The sequence below is a fragment of the Triticum dicoccoides genome, chromosome 5B (assembly GCF_002162155.2).
Source record: "Triticum dicoccoides isolate Atlit2015 ecotype Zavitan chromosome 5B, WEW_v2.0, whole genome shotgun sequence".
Taxonomy (NCBI): domain Eukaryota; kingdom Viridiplantae; phylum Streptophyta; class Magnoliopsida; order Poales; family Poaceae; genus Triticum; species Triticum dicoccoides.
In genome coordinates this window covers 261,179,772-261,201,755 of record NC_041389.1, presented here as the reverse complement: position 1 = coordinate 261,201,755, position 21,984 = coordinate 261,179,772, and positions in this window count along the sequence as shown.

The window sequence follows — 21,984 nt, the reverse complement described above, 5'->3', positions numbered from 1 at the left end:
TTACGTGGCCTAAGTAGGTCACTTCTGGCAACCAAAATTCACATTTGGAGAACTTGGCATAAAGGCGGTGCTCTCTGAGTTTTTCTAAAACAAGTCTAAGATGTTCGGCATGCTCTTCCTCGTTCTTCGAGTAAATAAGAATATCATCGAGGTAAACCACGACGAACTTATCTAAGTACTCCATGAAGATCGAGTTCATCAAGCGGGAGAATGTGGCTGGGGCGTTGGTTAGGCCAAAGGACATGACGGTGTACTCGTACTGGCCATAACGAGTGGCAAAAGCTGTCTTGGGAATGTCCCCATTTCTGATCTTGATTTGGTGGTATCCTAACCTTAAGTCCATCTTGGAGAAGACTGAGGATCCAGCGAGCTGATCATACAGGTCGTTGATCCTGGGGAGCAGATACTTGTTCTTTATCGTGACCAAATTAACGGGACGATAATCAACGACCATCCGGTCCGTACCGTCTTTCTTCTTGACAAAGAGGACGGGGCAAGCCCAAGGAGAAGAACTAGGACGGATGAAACCCTTTTGCAAGGACTCATCGAGTTGTTTCTTAAGCTCGGCTAGTTCTAGGGGTGCCATCTTGTAAGGTCTCCGGGAGATTGGAGCTGTTCCGGGGATAAGATCTATGACAAACTCTACATCTCTGTCAGGTGGAACACCTGGCAGTTCCTCTGGAAAGACATCCGGAAAGTCACGGACTACCGGGATATCTTCAAGGTCTGGAAGAGGGCTGGCATTAAGAGAATAGAGCTGACGCTTTGCAACCCTAGTGGAGACAGTGACTATCTTGCCAGATGGGTGTGTAAGCTGAACAGATCTGGTGTAACAATCAATCTTGGCATGATGAGCTGTCATCCAGTCCATACCCAAGATGATGTTAATATCTGAGGACTTGAGGGCTACAAGTGAGGCAAGGAATACAAGTCTGTCAACAAGGATTTCGTTACCATGGCTTACACTAGAGGTTTGCCATTTGGATCCAGGAGTTTGGATGACTAGCGGAGTTGGCATATCACAAAATGACATGTCGTGCAAACGAGCATAGCCTTCAGAAATGAAGGAGTGAGATGCTCTAGTATCGAATAGAACTGATGCTGGGTGACAATTGACAAGGAGGGTACCAAGAACGACATCTGGATCATCATGAGCGTCTTTAGCTGAGACGTGATGCACACGTCCACGTTCAGTGGGGGCTGACTTGACACTGATCATCTTGCGTGATGGCTTAATACAGCCAACAGTCTTCTCGGCCTTGGGTGGAGCATAACTAGTCTGAGAGCAATCACGTGCATAGTGTCCTGGCTTCCCGCATGTGAAGCAAGTCCCTGAGGTTGGACGTGGACCCGCACTGACAAGCGGTCTACCAGTAGGCCTGGGTGGAACATACGACTGAGCGGGGGAAGGCACCACATGAGATGACCTCGGTGTATAACCGGAAGGAAGAGCGGAGTTTGGAACCCAAATCTGGCGCTTCTGGGAACTAAAGCCAGAGGAGGATCCCAAATCACGGGTGTGCTTACGAGACTCCTCGTAAGTGAGCTGAGCTGTCTCTGCATTGATGGCTTTGTTCACAAGAGCTTGGAATGTATCACAATGATGCAGGTGGAGATCACGACGCAACTTGGGGTTGAGACCCTTCCGGAACCTAGCTTGCTTCTTGGCGTCCGTGGACACTTCTTCTGTGGCATAACGGGCGAGGTTCTCAAACTCTCGGCTGTAAGCATCAACAGCCATCTTACTCTGGGTGATACTACAGAACTCTTCTCTCTTGCGATCAAGAAGGGCCTGGGGAATGTGATGCTCGCAAAAAGCCTCAGTGAAATCCTTCCAGGTAGGAATCTGGCCAGCTGGAAACAAAGCCTCATAGTTCTGCCACCAAAGACTAGCAGGACCTTCCAGGTGGTATGTGGCATAAGTGACCTTGTCATCTTCAGCTACGCTCGCGGAATGCAGCTTATGAGTGATGCTACGGAGCCAGTCATCTGCATCGAGTGGCTCGATGGAATGATGAAAGGTAGGTGGGTGCAAACGAATGAAGTCATGAATGGTAGCAGATCCTTTGAACTGATGTGCGGTGTTCTCTCTGATACGTGCCAACAAACGGTTAGACTCACGCTTGTTCCTCTCCATCTCTAACATGAACTCTGCCAACGAAGGCTGGTCGGGAGGATCCTCATCCCTACCATATCCATGGTTCTGGCTACGAGCAACAGAACTTGATGACATCCTGAGAAATGGAACCAGGGACGGAGTCAACATTAACTATAGGCTATAGAATGTAGGACAAGGAATTAGTATCTCTCGAACTCCTAGGAAAATTCCGGCAGCATAACAGCAGTAAAATGCTCAGAATGAGACATCCTACTAAAATGGGGTAATAACATACTCATCAGCATTACTCAAGGTTCTGACATCATACTAAACAGACTACACCGGAAATACTCAAAACTGGAGTATGACTCTGATCAACCAATCCTATGGGACTACAGAGTAGTAACACGTGATCCTCATAGACGGAAGAGAAAGCCTAGTTCCTTAACCCCGTCGGAAAGATAAGACGACTCAGATCAGAAGGTCATGAGGTATAAGGAGTAAAAGAGCCTTACGTTCCTTCCCACAATCAATTCCCTTACATAACTAAAGATTTTCTAGACTCAACTTCGACCAGTTTGGCTTGGTAATCCTACAGGCAGTCAGGCTCTAAAAGCAGAGCTGTCAGGACCCCGACTCAATGCCACATCGATCTAGCATGTAACACCTCATATCACTTTGCGGCCTCACGCACGGTATCCCCACGGGTGTCGCCTTACCTTTGCCCGGGACCGTTTGCGCGTTTTGGCACACGTATATGATGGTGTCGCTAGCATCCATATGATAAAGAGCCCGGGCTGACATGGCTAGTCGTAAACCCAAAGTGGCACTAACTTACAGGGACAGGCATCCATGACCCAGCATCGAACGTGTCGGTCATCAGCGAGTGAATCCAGGCTGTAGCACTGGGCTAACAGGACTCCGGTGAACCGGGCTGTAGCGGGCTAACAGGACTCCGGTATTCATCGCGTGACATTTCCCCGAAGGGACAGACACAGGAACGAAGAAGGACACATGCCGGCCAGCCTAAGTGTTCCGGAGCAGTAGCAAGCTACCAGGGCTCAGTGGAAGCACTAGGAGACATTTCCCGGTAAGAGAGACTACTAAGGATAAACAACTAGATAGTCAGATCCCACACATAGCTATACACATTACACGTACGCATAACATGCAAGTATGTGCTGTACAACATGGCATCACAGCATAACTCAACAACTCATATAGATAAAGGCTTAGAACAGCCATCATAGCATTTATTGCAAACAGGGGTCACAAGACCCATCATACAGAGCATACAAGCAACAAGCGGAAGCATTACATGTCTGGGTACAGACATCTACAAATGAAAAAGGCTGAAAGCCTGACTATCTACAACATCCGATCAAGATCGTAGCTGAGGTACTAGCTACTAGTCGAAGTCCATGAGAACCCTAGTAGGACCGAAGTATCCGCTGCAAAAACATAAATAAAGCAACATGAGTACAAAGGTACTCAGCAAGACTTACATCAGATCCTATCATACATGCATTTGTATCAAGAGGGTAATGTGGGGTTTAGTTGCAGCAAGCCAGCTTTGACTCTGTGGCTATCCTGTTCTACGACTACCAGAAACTCTGGAGGTGAAACAACGTACACGAGTCCACTAATCACCATACAGTACACTACTATGGATTCATCCCCGTCTCCCTACGAGAAGGCCATCCATAGCACTCACACTTGTCTTGAGCATTTTAGAGTATCCACTTCAAGTTGTCTATGTACCATGTAAGCATCCAAGAAGTCCATAACCGCGGACCCGGCTATTCGAATAGATCATGTTAACCCTGCAGGGGTGTACTTCTTCACACACGCTCTCGCCACTTACCGCCATGTACACGTCATGTATCTCGGCAACCTTCAAGCGGAAGCCTGGCGAGGGTGTCGGCCACGACCTGACTAACCACACAAGACTCTAGCCCAGGTTTATCGCCTATTCGGGTTCCATCCGCAAGGAGATCCCGCCGGGGTGTCGCTCACGGCCCCAAACGATGTGAGCAGGGTTCCCGAGCCCACCAACCGGGTGCCACTCGGTACACCGTGCCACGTGTGCCTAGTCTGTCCCAAGCCCACCCTGCCGGGTGCCACCTGGTAGAAAAATAGCACTACCTACAAACACCAGAAACTAGTTGCGACTCCTGGACAGAGATCAAATTGGTTAATAAGCCGAGAGAGTCAATTAAGGATCCCAATGTGTGGTAGTATCGAGTCATTGGACAACATACATAGAACTCAGTGCTTAAGGACGGTTCCAGCGAGACAACCCACCATGTACTCCTACATGGCCTCTCACTGCTACCTTTACTAAATCGTGTTCACACACTTAACACTCAGCATCAGAACATATCGTAACACTCCAATTCATTCCCAATGAACCAGACCTAACACAACTCTAAGCAATAGCAGGCATAGCATGGTAGGAACACAACAATGGCTTCAATCAACTCCTACACATGCTAGTGGGTTTCAACTATTTACTGTGGCAATGACAGGTCATGCAGAGGAATGGGTTCAACTACCGCAGCACAAAGTAGCAGATGAATCGTTGTTGTCCTAATGCAATAACTGAGAGCAGGAGCGAGAGAGTAGGGTTTTATCGAAATGAACAAGGGGGTTTGCTTGCCTGGTAAATCAACAAGGGAGGCACTGCTTCACAGACAGGTACTCTGGAACGTCTCCGGAGCAGGACCTATCGAGAAGGAACGGTGCCAACAATCAATACACAAGCATATGCAACAATATGATGCATGAACATGGCATGAAGATGTGATGATGTTTGAGCTAATGCAACTAGTATTCAATTTGAATGAAGTCCATTTGAACCATAAGCTCAAATGCAATTCTAAATTAAGTCTCTTAATGTGCCATAATGTGTTTTCTCATATTCAGCATGTATAAATTGGTTTGTCATGCATGAAACTAGTACAGATGGAAAGATTGCATTTCTCTGATAATTTTTCATATATAAATTATTTTAATCTGAGCTACGGTTGAATTGTTATGAATTTTGAAGTTTAAAACAATTTCTAGAATTTCCTGATTTAATTTAAATCCAGAAATAAATATTGCGTCAGCATTGAGTAAGCATGACGTCAGCAGTCAACTGCGGCTGATGGGGTCAAATCTGACGTGTGGGACCCACACGTCAGTGACAGGGGGGTTAAACAGGGGTTAATTTAATCCTAATTAAAAGTTAGTGGCGCTGGGGCCCACTGTCAGTGTCAGGGCTAATTAACAGAGGTTGATTAGATTTAAACTAATCCTAAACCCGAATTAGCAGGGACGGGCCCCACTGTCATTGAGCCAGGGGAGGTCAAACCCCCTGGTCAACCGGGGCTAATACGCCGGCGTTTAGCCGCCGGCGGCAGCAAACGCGGCGGAGGGGCTCGGGATCGCCGTTCCGGCGACCATTCGGGCGGCGGAGACCACCCACGCGAAGCCCAGGCTCGCGCGCATCTAGTGGTTCATGCAGGAGGCTGCGGGGGCGGCGGAGCTCGCCGAAGCGAAGCTCGGGGCGGCCGCCGGAGTTCGGGTGAGGCGCGAGCTGGTGCTGCAGGGCATGGCAGGAGCTGCGGGCGGAGGCGTTGGCCTTCTGGGAGGCTACTGAGCGCGGTGGCAGGTGCAGACACGGGCTGCGGTGGCTCTGGCCACGACGGCGAGGAGCTGCGGCGGCGATGGCTTCGGCCATGGTGGTAGCGACGGCTACGACACGGGAACGAGGGGGAGAAGAGAGGGGAAACAGGGAGATGCTCACGGCGATCACGCAGAGCAGCACAGCGGGGTCGGGGAGACCTGGTGACGGCGAATCGACGGCGGCGGACGGTGGAGCCCGAGGAGGAAGACGATGGCGATGGCGGCGATGGAGGCCGTCCGGAGGTGCGTGGCTCGACGAGGAGGTAGCCGGCGACTTGGCGGAGCTCGTGGACTGCTCAGATGCTCTCGAGGGGCGCGGTGGCTACGACTACGGCGAGCGGTGGCGACGGGCGCGTTCGGGCGATCGGGAGAGAGAGAACCAGGGGAGGGGGAGGAATGAGAGAGTGGGAGAGAGGTGCGGGGCGTCGCGTGGCGTCGTCCGGTCCATCCAGAGCGACGAGGGGAGGACAGGCAGGCAGGGAGGGAGGAGGTGGCGCGGCGCGGCGGTGCGCGCGCGTCGGGCACGCGCCGTCCCCCTGTCGGGGAGGAAGACGACAGAGGAGGGGGGCCAGGTGGGCTGGGCCGCCTGCTGGCTGGGCCGGCCTGCTGCGGCTGGGCTGCACAGGGGGGGAGCCCCAGGTAAGCTCCTCCTCTTAATTTCTGTTTTCTATTTTTTTCTGACATTTGTTTTGATTTAATAAAATACTAAATCAATTTATTACCTTATGCCAATTTTTGCAGGAGCTAGATATATTATTCCAGAGCTCCTTTATAAATGGCATAATTTTTGGACCATATTTCATATATATAACTAATATATTTCCAATGCAAATATTTATGCATTAATTCCAAATGCCCAAAATAAATATCCATGAGCTCCTAAAAATATTGTTTTGATTTTTGTCTCTGTCCAATATTTTCAGAGAGCAACATGAGCATTTTCTTGGACCCTTTTGGAGAAATTTTTATTTGGGTCATTTTCAAAAATGATTCTGAGGGTTCCACCAATCCTCATTTCAAATTTAAATGAAATTTAAATATGATGCACAAATGGCTAGCTAGTCTAAGTCATACCAGACTAGGGATGTGACAAAACTCCACTCACAAGCAAGCCCTATGGCCCTACTATTCTGTGAAGGTTAACCCTGTGACTCAGAAGGAAACCTATGAGATGTCTACCTATCTGGACATCCTTCACCGTGTCTTTCGAGAGACCCTCTTCCCTTGCATTGGGAATCTGGATATGGTCCACTCCTATCTCGTGAACATGCTTCTCTTCTGCTAGCATGAGAAGGAAGCAAACACTAGCGAGTCCCTGGACATTTCTCATGTTATGTGGTCTGAGCTTCTTACTACCATTTATGAGCGCAAGTGCCCGATCTATGGTCCGTTCATCATGCTGCTCATTGATAAGGCTTGGGCACATGTCTATCCCAAGGTTGTGCTGGAAACTGGAGATTTGGTTTCTCATGAGATCAAGCGTCTAAGGAAGAAGGACAATCGGGGCACCCCTGCTCCTAAATCCGGGGGTCCATCTACTGCTGCTGACATGGAGACCGAGGGCGGGGCTGAGGCCGATGATGACGATGAGGACTATGAGCCTTCTGGGACAGAGCCCTCTTGGGCAAAGAAGCTCAAGCGCAAGATGAAGAAGCTCTTCTGCATGGAGTCTCATGGTCAGTACATGACTCATGTGGCGGAGAAGAAGGCCAGGGGGCGTCACAAGGAGCTCATGCGTCAGCTGGGTGCGACGTTGTCAGTGGGTCGGAGGGTCAGATCACTGAGGAAGAGGAGTGGATTCAGCAACATTGCCCGTGGACTGATTCAGACGCCGAGCAGTTCCCGACCGATGACGGTGGTGCAGACGATCCCGCAGGGATGTGATGCTCGTGATCCTCATCTTGCTATCACCTGGAGCCGTTGCATCGCTCTTTGCCCTTTTGGTGTCTCGATGCCGAAGGGGGAGAGAGTTTAGGGATTTGGGATTTGTGTCGTTGCCGTGTTGCGAGAGTGTCTTTGTGTTTTGTGTTCGCCGTTTGCTTTGCTTTGTTTGGATTTATGCCTGTGAGACCTAAGTTCTAGACATATGCTGTGAGAAATATGCTATCTTATCTATGTTTATCTAGTACCTTGGTATCTTATGAGTTGCATGCTTATCTTGTTATACTTACCCTGCTGTCATATATCCTTTGCTTAGGTTGTTGGACTATAAAATATAGGGGGAGTGTTGATCCTAATGTGTGCATCATGCATTCCAAAGGCACTTCTTTCTAGGTGCACACATTTAGGGGGAGCCCGTCTATATTTTGTAGTCCTAAGTATCTTTACTTTCATGTCTTATTCTTGTGCAAATCCCTGGTTGTCATCAATCCACCAAAAAGGGGGAGATTGTTAAGGCATATATCTCTCGATGTGGTTTTGGTGATTGATGACAACATGTTTGCAGACTAATCGTGTGCCTTGAGCATTTCAGAGATCCATCTTTGGCACGAGACGATTTCTTTCCCTCGGAGTGTCATTCAAGACGGTGTAGCTCTTTCGTTTCTTTTTCGGTGGACTTGTTTCGTAGAGGGCACCGTACTATCAAGAGGGGGTCCGCTTTGGTCAGGCTAGGGTGAAATCAACACGTACACATCCTTTTCACACCCTCTGAGCCTTTCCGCTTCAATGGAGAGCTCTTCCCTCCTTCTTTGGGCTTTGTCTAGTCCCAGCGGTAGTACCGCGGTACCCAGCGGTAGTACCGCTTAGGGGTCACAGGCGGCAGTACCGCTCCGCAGTGGTAGTACCGCCGGTGGGTCCTCAACCGTAGTACTACTGCGGTACCAGGTCCCTACTGCGTCGATTCAAGGGGGTCGATTCTTGTGTCGGATTGTGCGGTACTTTGCAGCAGCAGTAGAGCGCCACTACCGCTCATGAGCGGTAGTATCGCCCCACCACCGCGGTAGTACCGCTTGGGTCCCTTTCTCCCCTGCCTTCTAGACTATGCGATAGTACCGCCAGGGGGAGCGGTAGTACCGCCGAGCCCAGCGGTAGTACTGCTGCCTCCTGTGGTTGTACCGCCCTCTGCGGGGCTGCTTTGGGGGGTAACGGTTGGATTGTTCCCCCACTATATAAGGGGGTCTTCCCCAAAGTTGACCCACCTCTTCCCCTAAAAGCTCCATTGTTTCTCCAAGCTCCATTTTCGTCTGATCTCTCTCCCTAGCCAATCAAACTTGTTGATTTGCTCAGGATTGGTTGAGAAGGCCCCGATCTACACCTCCACCAAGAGAAATTTGATTCCCCCCACTAATCCCTAGCGGATCTTGTTACTCTTGGGCATTTGGGCACCCTAGACGGTTGAGGTCACCGCGGAGCCATAGTCCATTGTGGTGAAGCTTCGTGGTGTCATTGGGAGCCTCCAATTAAGTTGTGGAGATTGCCCCAACCTTGTTTGTAAAGGTCCGATCGCCGCCTTCAAGGGCACCAATAGTGGAATCACGACATCTCGCATTGTGTGAGGGCGTGAGGAGAATACAGTGGCCCTAGTGGCTTCTTGGGGAGCATTTTGCGTCCACACCACTCTAACGGAGACATACTTCCCTTCAAAAGGAAGGAACTTCGGTAACTCATCCTCGTCTCCACCGGCTCCGCTCTTGGTTATCTCATCCCTTTACTTGTGCAAGCCTATTTGAGTTATATCCTTTGCTTGCTTGTGTGTTTATGGTTGTTGCATCATATAGTTGTCCACCTAATTGCATATCTAGACAACCTACTTTGATGCAAAGTTTAATTTGGTAAAGAAAAGCTAAAAATTGTTAGTTGCCTATTCACCCCCCCTCTAGTCAACTATATCGATCCTTTCAATAGGCGGGGGCAAAATGAGCTCGTGTGCGATCAGGCGGGGCATCGAAACCCAATCATTTCTGTTCGTATGTACATCCCACACGGTGAATCCCAGAAAAACATTTCCGTTCCTATGTATATCACACACAGTTTTATGTGTGGAAACGTTTGTGCAAGGTGGCCTAACGCAAACAGTCTCTGCCGGAAGCCGTGTGTGATTGTTAGTTGATCCAACACGCCTACTTTCTAGAAACCGTGTGGGTTGTTTGAGTTCATCACCCACGGTGTTGTCTGAGTAACCGTCTGCAATAGAAAACCCCAATAAGTAGGGTAATTAGCCTATTATTGATAATCCATGTAGCAATCAAATTGATATTTCTTATGAAACACACCAGATATTTCATATCCGTATAACGGCAACCAGGATTTCATAATCGAATTACATCAGATAGCTTCAGCACTCAGTTATGCCATTACACAACAGCACCAAGTTTCACATGCAACATCGAAAACCTTTGGAAAGTAGCATCATACACGGTAAATAGACAGATGAATCTCATATGGGAAACTGCAAAAGCGGAAGGCAAATATTGAGCCTTCAGTGATGTTGAATTTCCTTGCAACTTTAGGCCAGTGGCTATGGATAATTGCCCGCCCAACCTTCGACCTCTTCAGGAAGACTTCAATATTGTACCGTTGGTGTTGAATGAATACTTCCACGCCTCCTTACCATGCAGGTGGTTTGAGAGGTAATCATTGGTGAATTGCTTTGAAAAGTACTGAAAAACAAAGATATGCATAAATCGCTATTATAAATTTTGAAATGACGCAAAGGGTAAAAACAAGGTAAGAGAGTTAGTACCATCCTATAGTTGACTGATGTCTTCTTCATTGTGCAAACAAAGATCTTGCTGTTATTCGTCGCAAGTTTCTTCATCTTAACAATCTTTCTGAGTTTCTTGACTTGACTGATATTCATGGACATCTCATTTTCCCATATGCAAAATGGGTCGAACAGTGTGTATAAGCCTCTGACAACAGGACCTACATGTGCAAGACCAAATTGTAAGAAACCTAAATATTAGAATGATTCCTGCAACTGCCCAATAATGTGCTATTAGCAAAAGGACCATGCATGAGCAAACCTCGATGGTAAACCGCAGTGTCTCCAATTGTTTCCCTGCAACACATATAAGGAAGATCTTGATCAGGTTAACTGAGAGTTGCCATACTATCAGTAGAATATGTATTGAGTACAACCATTTTCGATTTATTTCTCACATGCATAACAATACAAAATTGTACCCACATCAAATGAAAATCAAATTGCAGAATTGAACCAAATAGTTAAATGGACAGCAGACAAAATGAATCAAAACAGTTAACTGAGCACGACATTGCAGAATAGAAACTGTACTAGAAGATAAGACAGTTAACAAAACAAAGAATGGTTGAGAACAGTACTATGAAGTGTAGCAATTGTTGGACCAAACTGTTAACTGGACATTACATTTCAGAGGACCAAACTGTTAACTGAACATCAGATTGCATATTAACATTACAGAGGACAAATCACTAGAAGGTGGTACGTCCATTTTCCATCATGCTTTTATATCGATATTTATTACATTATGGGCTGTTATTACACATTATGTCACAATACTTATGCCTATTCTCTCTTATTTTACAAGGTTTGCACAAAGAGGGAGAATGCCGGCAGCTGGAATTCTGGGCTGGAAAAGGAGCAAATATTAGAGACCTATTCTGCACTGCTCCAAAAGTCCTGAAACTTCACAGAGGCAGTTTTTGGAATTAATAAAAAATACTGGCAAAAGAATCAACCAGAGGGGGGCCACCCACCATCCACGAGGGTGGGGGCGCGCCCTACCCCCTGGGAGCGCCCCCTGCCTCATGGGCCCCCTGGCAGGCCTCCGGTGCCCATCTTCTTCTATATGAAGTCTTTCACCCTGGAAAAAATCGGGAGGAAGCTTTCGGGATGAAACACCGCCGCCACGAGACGGAACCTTGGTGAAACCAATCTAGGGCTCTGACGGAGCTGTTCTACCGGGGAAACATCCGTCCGGGAGGGGGAAATCATCACCATCGTCATCACCCTCGATCCTCTCATCGGGAGGGGGTCAATCTCCATCAACATCTTCACCAGCACCATCTCCTCTCAAACCCTAGTTCATCTCTTGTATCCAATCTTTGTCTCAAAACCTCATATTGGTACCTGTGGGTTGCTAGTAGTGTTGATTACTCCTTGTAGATGCTAGTTGGTTTATTTGGTGGAAGATCATATGTTCAGATCCTTTATGCATATTAATACCCCTCTGATTATGAACATGAATTTGGTTTGTGAGTAGTTACGTTTGTTCCTGAGGACATGGGAGAAGTCTTGCTATAAGTAGTCATGTGAATTTGGTATTCGTTCAATATTTTGATGAGATGTATGTTGTCTTTCCTCTAGTGGTGTTATGTGAACGTTGACTACATGACACTTCACCATTGTTTGGGCCTAGAGGAAGGCATTGGGAAGTAATAAGTAGATGATGGGTTGCTAGAGTGACAGAATCTTAAACCCTAGTTTATGCGTTGCTTCGTAAGGGGCTGATTTGGATCCATATGTTTCATGCTATGGTTAGGTTTACCTTAATACTTCTTTTGTAGTTGCGGATGCTTGCAATAGGAGTTAATCATAAGTGGGATGCTTGTCTAAGGAAGGGCAGTACCCAAGCACCTGTCCACCCACATATCAAATTATCAAAGTAACGAACGCGAATCATATGAGCGTGATGAAAACTAGCTTGACGATAATTCCCATGTGTCCTCGGGAGCGTTTTCCTTCATATAAGAGCTTGTCTAGGCTTGTCCTTTTCTACAAAAAGGATTGGGACACCTTGCTACACCTTGTTTACTTTTGTTACGTGCTACCTGTTACAAATTACCTTATCACAAAACTATCTGTTACCGATAATTTAAGTGCTTGCAGAGAATACCTTACTGAAAACCGCTTGTCATTTCCTTCTGCTCCTCGTTGGGTTCGACACTCTTACTTATTGAAAGGACTACGATAGATCCCCTACACTTGTGGGCTATCAAGACTCTTTTCTGGCACCGTTGCCAGGGAGTGAAGCGCCTTTGGTAAGGAAAATTTTATATAGTGTGCTGAAATTTATTGTCACTTGTTACTATGGAAAGTAATCCTTTGAGGGGCTTGTTTGGGGTATCTTCACCCCGAACAGTAGAGCAAAGAGTTGCTCCTCAACCTACTGAACCTACTGAAAATGTTTACTTTGAAATTCCTTCGGGTATGATAGAGAAACTGCTAGCTAACCCTTTTACAGGAGATGGAACATTGCATCCCGATTTGCACCTAATCTATGTGGATGAAGTTTGTGGATTATTTATGCTTGCAGGTATGCCCGAGGATGTTATCAAGAAGAAGGTCTTCCCTTTATCTTTGAAGGGAAAGGAATTTACATGGTTTAGGCTATGTGATGATATGGGATCATGGAACTACAACCGATTGAAATTGGAATTTCATCAGAAGTTTTATCCTATGCATCTTGTTCATCGTGATCGTAATTATATATATAATTTGTGGCCTCGCGAAGGAGAAAGCATCGCTCAAGCTTGGGGGAGGCTTAAGTCAATATTATATTCATGCCCCAATCATGAGCTCTCAATAGAAATTATTATTCAAAAAATTTATGCTCGGCTTTCTCTCAATAATCGCTCCATGCTCGATACTTCTTGTACTGGTTCTTTTATGATGAAGACTATTAAATTCAAATGGGATTTATTGGAAAGAATTAAACGCAACTATGAAGATTGGGACCTCGACGATGGTAAGGAGTCAGGTATAACACCTAAGTTTGATTGTGTTAAATCTTTTATGGATACCGATGTTTTCCGTGAATTTAGCACTAAATATGGACTTGACTATGAGATAGTAGCTTCTTTCTGTGAATCCTTTGCTACTCATGTTGATCTCCCTAAGGAGAAGTGGTTTAAATATAATCCTCCCATTGAAGTAAAAGTAGTTGCACCTATTAAACTTGAAGAAAAGACTATCACTTATAATGTTGATCCTATTGTTCCTATCGCTTATATCGAGAAACCACCTTTCCCTACCAGAATAAAGGATCATGCTAAATCTTCAACTGTGGTTCGTAAGAGTAATACTAGAACACCTACACCCCCTGAGCAAATTAAAGTTGAACCTAGTATTGCTACGGTTAAACATCTCTTGGCCGATAATATTGATGGCATGTTATTTACTTCTGCGATGAAGCTGCTAGAATTGCTAGACCTGATACTAAAAATAAACATAGACCTGTTGTAGGCATGCATGTTATTTCTGTTAAAATAGGAGATCATTGTTATCATGGCTTGTGTGATATGGGTGCTAAGTGCAAGTGCAATACCTCATTCCTTATACAAAGAAATTATGCATGATATTGCATTTGCTGAGATAGAAGAAATTGATGTTACAAATAAGCTTACCAATAGAGATACTATTTCACCAGTTGGGATTGTTAGAGATGTTGAAGTCTTGTGTGGGAAAGTTAAATATCCTGCTTTTCGGTGGGAACGACACCTATGGGATCACAAGAATCCCTACTACGGTTAGCGGGGCGCGGGGTCGTGAGAAGAGCAGATCAAACAGATAGCACGCGGTTCGTTTATCCAGGTTCGGGCCCCGAGGATGCGTAAAACCCTACTCCTGCTTTGGTGGATTGTATGTCTGTGTTCTTGAGCTAGCTATTGGGCGTGAGGAGCTCCAAAAAGCCGAATCCTCCTCCTGGTCGCCTCGGACCTCCTTTTATAGGAAAAGGGGTTGCCACAGTGGCACACAGAAGGTGGAAAGGGGTACAGTGATGCGAGGTTATCCCTCGCATTACATGACAAGGCGCATTTAATGCGTCTTGCATAGGTGTCCTTGCTTTATCGGGGACGGGGGAGAGACATGTCTCGTCCGTCGCCGCTTCCTCTTGTGTCGACACGCGCCTTGGCCAGCGGTGCCTGCGATGCCATGTAGGCAGGCAGGCAGCTGAGGTGGCGCAGTGGTGGGTCTCCATGAAGATCTACATGCCGCCACGCAGGTGCCTGCCCAGCTGGTTGGGTCGGCAGCTGCATGCGAACGGTAGTGGAGGTTTGGTCGGCGTGGGCCTGATGGTGGCCCCACGGGTGTCCTTGGCAAGGGCCTTGCCGGGGCCCCGACAAGGGTCTTGCCGAGGCGCCTGCTGTCATCCCCGGCAAGGCTCTTGTTGGGGGCCTTGTGGTCCTCCTTGGTTCGGATCCCGCCAAGGGTCGTCATCTTCTATAGTGTGTATCTGATCATGAATGTCTTCACAAAGATCTGCATGCCACCATGGGGATGTCTCCCGAATCCTTGCCCCATGGGGGTAGTGGACTCAAGGGTGACTCGCTCCGTAGGTGTGGGGCGAACTGCCACGGCAAGGGTCTTGCCGGGTTTGCTAAAACTGCCTCTCGGCAAGGATCTTGCCGGGGGAGTCCGTTTCGTCCCCTTCGCTCTTTGTGGTCTTGGTCTTGGCGTCGTTCTGCTTCTCTTGAGCTTCGGTCTTACCTTGGCTCACCTCCCTTGCCTTGCTCGGTGTGGTGGTGCCCGTGGCTCAGACTGCCCGTGCACAGTTATAGGGGTACAAAAAGTGTACCCCTCTTTTTGTACACCGATAGGAGCCCCCCGGTCTGGGCCACACGTAAGCGCAATCGCGTCGTTGGGCTAGGCCCAAAATGGTGCGCGGGCAGGCGGGGCGGTTTCTACCGCGGTAAGTTTCTTCGCGCGCTGCGCTTCCCATGACCCCCGCGCGTGGTGCGGCGTGGGAAGGCGTGTGTGACGTGGGCGGCATGCGTGGGGCTGAGCTCTGCACGCATGCATCACGTCGTAGTAAAGGGAGCGGTTTGCCTCCCCCATAAACGGAGGGAGGCGTGGAGGCGCGACCCATTTACTGAATGGGGCCGAGGCGCGGTCTCCAAGGCGTCCACTCCCCACGATCACGGGGTGGGGAGAGGTCGCCTCACCCGTCCCCTTGGTTCTGCACGTCCGCCACGCGTCCCTCATGCGCTTGGGGTGGCAAACGATGGAGGCGGGAAACCGGGCCGCCGCGGGCTGGGGCAGCGGGTCGGTCGCGGTTCCCTGCACCTTCCGCGTCTTGATTGGTCGAGCGGGGCGGCCGAGCCCCCAACCCCGTTCCTTTATAAAGAGCGGGAGGGGGATGGCATCCCACATTCTTTCATCTTCTTCTTTCCTCAGCTTCTGCTCCTCCCTTCCATTCATCATGGAGAGAGGAAATCCCGGTCCTTCAACGGTGGCGGCGAGAGCCAGCTGCGAGGGGAAGGGGGAGGGGGCGAGGCCGTGGGCGAGGCCGGGGCACTCGGGGAAGAGGAGGACGGGGCGGCGTGCCGGCCTCGCCTCCGCCAGCAGCTCCACCTCCCATGGAGGGCCATGTTGGGGACGACCCTTGTGAGTTCTTTGTCAGGCTGCGCCGGCCGCCGCGCCGTCGCCTTCGTCTCCCGACTCCATTTGCGCGGGAGATGGAGCTGGACCCGCCGGAGTCATTGCGGCTGCACATGAGGGGCTGCGGGATCAGTGGCACGCGGGTCCGCGTCGACTTCCCCGCCCCTCACGTGATGTATCTTCGTCGGGGATGGAAGATGTTCGCTCATATCCACCGCTTGACGGAGGGGATCACTCTCCATTTTAAGCTGATGGAGAGTGGACTTCTCTCCATCAAGGTCTTCGGGCTCTTCGGGACCCGTGCAAGGTGCTGCGTGGAGAGCTCTTCTGATAGCGAAGACTCCTCCTCGAGCGGGAGTGACGAGGAGGACAGCGGCAGCAACGACGAGGGTAGTAGGCGGCAGGATGACGGGTCCGACTAGGTGTCGGGTGCCGCTCCGTGCGGCACCAGCGACCCCATCATCTGCGTCGCCGGCCCCCTTGAACTTCTCGGGGTCGTCTCCTTGGACGGCTGGCGTTGGGAGGCTGCGGAAGAGGAAGAGGGCGGGTGGCAAGGCCATCAAGTCGGAGTACGCGGGCACCGACGCCTTCGACGCGTGCTGACGTCTTGCCGCCTCATCTTCAAGCTCTGCTTCCGGCGCCGCCATCACCATCCAGCCTTCGGACGGCCACCGAGATATTCTCTTGGTGTCTTCTGCCACCTGTAGCTCGCCTAGGCGCCCCTTTTGCCTTTTTCGCCTCCTTGACCTGCCTCCTGAGGAGAGGGACAAGAAAGGGATTATGGGCACCTTATCTCTTTTTAGTTTGTAAGCCTTCGGGCCTTTATTGAATTTAAAACTTGTAATCCCATCATTCATGTTTTTCATTCCCTACGGACTGTACCTAAGTGGAATGTTTTTAATGAAAAAGGGATGTTTGCTGGGTCATTTGTTTGTGGGTGGAACCCACGACAAGGAGTAAATCCTTGATATCTCTAAGATAAACATTTCCTTGCCCGGCAACAGGCCTTGCCGTCTCCCCACTTCGCTCGACCTTTCTCACGCCTTTGGCGGAGGCAGGGACGAGGCGAGTTCAGGCTCCTCGTTTCATCCTTTCGCTGCCGTGACTACGACCAAACCTGGCCCCAGGAACGAGCCCTAGGGCCTAGAGCTAGGGGAGCACGGTAGCTTTAGGGGAAAATGAGGTTTCACATACCTCAGTCCATAAGGGAATGCATGATAAGGGATGAAGAACTTATCTGAAGTTGTAGTCCCCGGCAACCCTGGTTTGCCGTGGGTTTATCTTTGCTCTTGCAGCCCCCGGCAATACTAGCTTGCCGGGGTCTAGATGCTGGTCTGTCCCTCTTCTCTTTTTCGTCCTCAAGTGATTCGGCAAGGATATCTGTGAGTCCTGCGAACCAAAGAAGACAAAAGAACGACAAAGAGACGCACACTCGACCTCTAAGCTAGGGGTTAGTCGCCGCTAAGCACTATCAACCCTAACCAAGGACGAGATTCGACCTAGCATGCATGCTATAACTTAGGGCGCCAGCGCTTCATTTATTTATGCTCAGGGTCTGCGCCTGGCTTTGTACAAAGGGTTACATGCATCATCGGCAATGCTTGTACAAAAGGTGGCTTGCCGGGGGGGGCCGGCAAGCCGCGCCTCATGGGTAAAACTTGCGAAGATGCTCAATGTTCCAGGAGTTACTCACTGGAACGGCATCTTCGGTCTCCAGGCGGATTGCGCCGGGCCTGATGACTCGTATTACCCGATAAGGGCCTTCCCACTTTGGCGTCAACTTGTTGGAATTCTTGGCCGATTGAACGCGCCGAAGGACAAGGTCGCCTTCCTCAAGGCTTCGGGCATGAACCTTGCGGCTATGGTAGCGGCGCAAGGCTTGCTGGTAGCATGCTGCTCTCACAGCCGCCCGAAGACGATCTTCCTCAAGGAGTGTTGCGTCATCTTGCCGCAGTTGCTCTTGCTCAAGCTCATCATAAGCAAGCACTCGAGGTGACCCGTATATGAGTTCGGTGGGGAGAACTGCTTCTGCCCCGTATACTAGGGCAAAGGGTGTCTGGCCGGTGGCTCGATTTGGCGTCGTCCTGATTTGGCGTCGGCAACTCATCAATCCAGCGCCTTCCACTCTTGTGCAGCCTGTCAAAGGTCTTTGTCCTTAAGCCCCGCAGTACTTCAGCATTTGCCCTCTCAGCTTGGCCATTGCTTCGTGGGTGAGCAACGGAAGCGAAACAGACTTTGCTGCCGAGGTCTTGGGTATATTGCATGAAGGTGCGGCTTGTGAACTGTGTGCCGTTGTCGATGATGACCCTGTTGGGTACACCAAAACATCACACTAGTCCCTTGAAGAATTTGACGGCTGACTGAGGTGTGACCTTCCTCACTGCCTCCACCTCTGGCCACTTTGTGAACTTGTCGATTGCAACGTACAAGTACTCAAAGCCCCCGACAGCGCGGGGGAAAGGGCCCAGTATGTCGAGCCCCCAGACCGAGAAGGGCCAGGAGAGAGGAATTGTTTGAAGGGCTTGAGCTGGCTGATGAAACTTCTTTGAATGGAACTGACACGCTTCACACCTGGTGACTAGTGTCGTCACATCCTGGAGGGCGGTGGGCCAGAAGAAGCCATGCCAAAATGCCTTGCCGACAAGGGCGCTTGACCCGATGTGGGATCCACATATGCCTCCGTGTACCTCTACCAACAGCTCCAGTCCTTCCTCTCGAGGGATACACTTCAATTTCACACCGTTCGGCCTCTTTCTGTACAGGACATCATCGACGAACTAGTACATAGTAGAGCGACGGGCTACTTTTTCCGCTTCTTCCTGCTCCTCAGGAAGTTCCCCTATTTGGAGGAATCGGATGGTATGCTTTGCCCACACTGGAGCCTGGGGCTCGACGGCAAGGACTAAAGGCATTTCCTCCGCTATAAGAGCGGCTGTCTCGACGCCAAGAGCTTGACGCTCCGCCGGAGCTAGCCATCCCATGGCGGGCTCAGTGTCCCCGGCAACATCCTTGCCGGCGGCTCCGGGGAGCTCGGCGGGAAAGTACTTGCCGGGCCCTGATTTCCTCCTCTTGTTTTGCTCTGTTGATGGATCAACGGATGGCTGAGTTAGCTGAAGCACAAAGGTACCTGGTTCCACAGGTAGCTTGAGGGCAGCGCGTTTTGACAAGTAATCGGCGATGTCGTTCTCCGCTCGGGGAACGTATTCTGCATGTATACCGTCAAAACGCTCTTCCAGCTTTCTCACTTCATCGACGTAGGCCTTCATCAACGGGCTCTGGTAATCTTTGTTGACTTGCTTGACGACAAGCTGCGAGTCGCCCCTGACGATGAGTTTCTTGATTCCGAGGTCCGCCGCGATCCTAAGACCGGCAAGCAGCCCTTCATACTCAGCAGTATTGTTTGTTGACACCTCCCTGGGGAAGTGCATCTGGATCACGTACTTGAGGTGCTCTCCAGTGGGCGCGACAAGCAGTACGCCAGCCCCGGCGCCTTGTAAGGAGAAAGCTCCATCAAAGTACATGATCCAATTGCAACTTGCCTCCTTGCCGGGGAGAACGGTCTCTTGGATTTCTTTGTCGGGCGTCGTGGTCCATTCTGCAATGAACTCCGCCAGGACTAGGCTTTGAATCTTCGAGGTACTCTCAAACTTGAGGCCAAAGTTGGACAGTTCCAGTGCCCATTCTACGATTCTTCCCGTTGTGTCTGGATTGTGCAATATCCATTGCAGAAGGAGGCGAGTGACGACAGTGATTTCGTGCACCTGGAAGTAGTGACGCAGCTTCCTCGAGGCCATAAGAATGCCGAAGAGCAGTTTCTGCACACTGGAGTACCTTGATCTAGCCCCCTGCAGGAGGGAACTAACAAAGTAGACAGGGTGCTGCATCATTTTCTTCTTTGGCAGAACTCCAACTGGCTGTGTCGTCTCCGCATCGGTGGCATCGGGCTCTGTCGCTGCTACTACCTCGTCGTCAATCTCTCTCTACGCCACTAGTGCTGCGCTGACCACCTGGTTCGTCGCCGCCAAGTATAGCAGCAACGGTTCCCGGGGCCTAGGCGCAACTAGTATTGGCGTGGAGGAGAGATACTTCTTCAAATCTTGCAATGCTGCTTCGGCTTCTGGCGTCCACTCCATCGGGCCCGCCTGTTTCAAGATCTTGAAAAAGGGAAGGGCGCGCTCGGCAGACTTGGAAATGAACCTGCCCATGGCGACGACGCAACTAGCAAGCCGACGCACATCCTTGATTCGCTTGGGTGCTTCAATCTGCTCTATAGCTTTGATCTTGTCCGGGTTGGCCTCTATCCCACGCTGTGACACAAAGAACCTGAGAAGATTGCCGAACGGGACGCCGAAAATGCACTTCTCAGGGTTCAGCTTGAGATTGATCTTGCGCAGGTTTGCAAATGTTTCTTGTAAATCTGGTATGAGGGTTGCCCTGTTCTTGGTTTTGACCACTATATCATCCATGTAAGCTTCCATATTTCTATGGAGCTGGGGTTCAAAACCAATCTGGACCGCCCTTGCAAACGTCGAACCAACACTCTTCAACCCAAAAGGCATCCGCATGAAACAATACGTACCACATGGGGTGATGAATGCCATTTTCTCTTCGTCTTCTCTTGTCATGAAGATCTAGTGATAGCCGGAGTAGGCATCGAGGAATGACAACAGGTCACACCCAGCTGTGGAGTCAACAATCTGGTCGATGTGCGGCAATGGGAAGGGGTCCTTGGGACAAGCCTTATTGATATCTGTGTAATCAATACACAGCCTCCACTTCCCATTTGCCTTGCGCACTACCACCGGATTGGCCAACCACGTTGGATGGAGCACTCCTCTTACCAAACCCGCTGCTTCCAGTTTCCGGATCTCCTCTGTAATGAACTCTTGTCGTTCCAAAGCTTGCTTTCTGACCTTCTGCTTGACGGGCCGCGCATGAGGACAGACAGCAAGGTGGTGCTCAATCACCTCCCTGGGAACGCCGGGGATGTCAGAAGCTTGCCATGCAAACACATCGACATTCGCCCACATGAAGGTGATGAGCACATCTTCCTATTTGTCGTCAAGGGTGGAGCTTATGGTAAAAGCTCCTCCCGTGCCGTCCTCATTGACAGAAACCTTCTTGGTTCCTGGCGGTATGGCCCTGGACTTCTTGTTCCCGCCGGTGGAGCTCTCTGGCACGTCCTCGACGGGGGCGCTACACTCCAAAGAGGTGCGCTTGCCGGAGTGAGTGTCCGAGGTCTCACCGGTCTTCTTCCTCTTCTTCCCTCCCGGGGTCCTAGCGGCAGGAGCAAGTGCCCTAGTGGCGGCAGCTGCTGCAACTGCTTGCTGGTAGAGCTGGTCAGCGCAAATTAGCGCATCTTTCTTATCGGAGGGGATGACGATGATCGCCACAGGTCCTGGCATCTTTAGAGTGTTGTAGGAGTAGTGTGACGCCGCCATGAACTTGGCCAGCGCTGGGCGGCCAAGGATCCCATTGTAGGGCAAGGGGATCTTGGCAACATCGAACACGATCCTTTCCGTCTTGTAGTTCAGGTCACTTCCAAAGGTCACGGGCAGCGTGACCTTCCCCTTTGGTTGGCTTCTTCCCGGGTTGACCCGCTGAAACGTGCCCGTCTCTTCGAGGACTTCATCAGGAATCTACAGTTTCTCGATCACGCAGGCGAGATCAAGTTCAGACCGGCCCCGCCATTGACTAGCATCTTTGTCACCCTGAGGTTGCGTATTGTTGGTGAGACCAACAACGACAAGCACCCGACCGCAGTAGTGCGATCAGGGTGATCCTCAGTGTCAAAAATGATAGGTGTGCTGGACCACTTCAGCGGCCTTTGGGCATCAAACGACGGCTCTGCCGCTGTAATCTCTCGCGCCCACTGTTTAAGGCGGCGGTGAGAAGTATGCAGCGAGGCGCC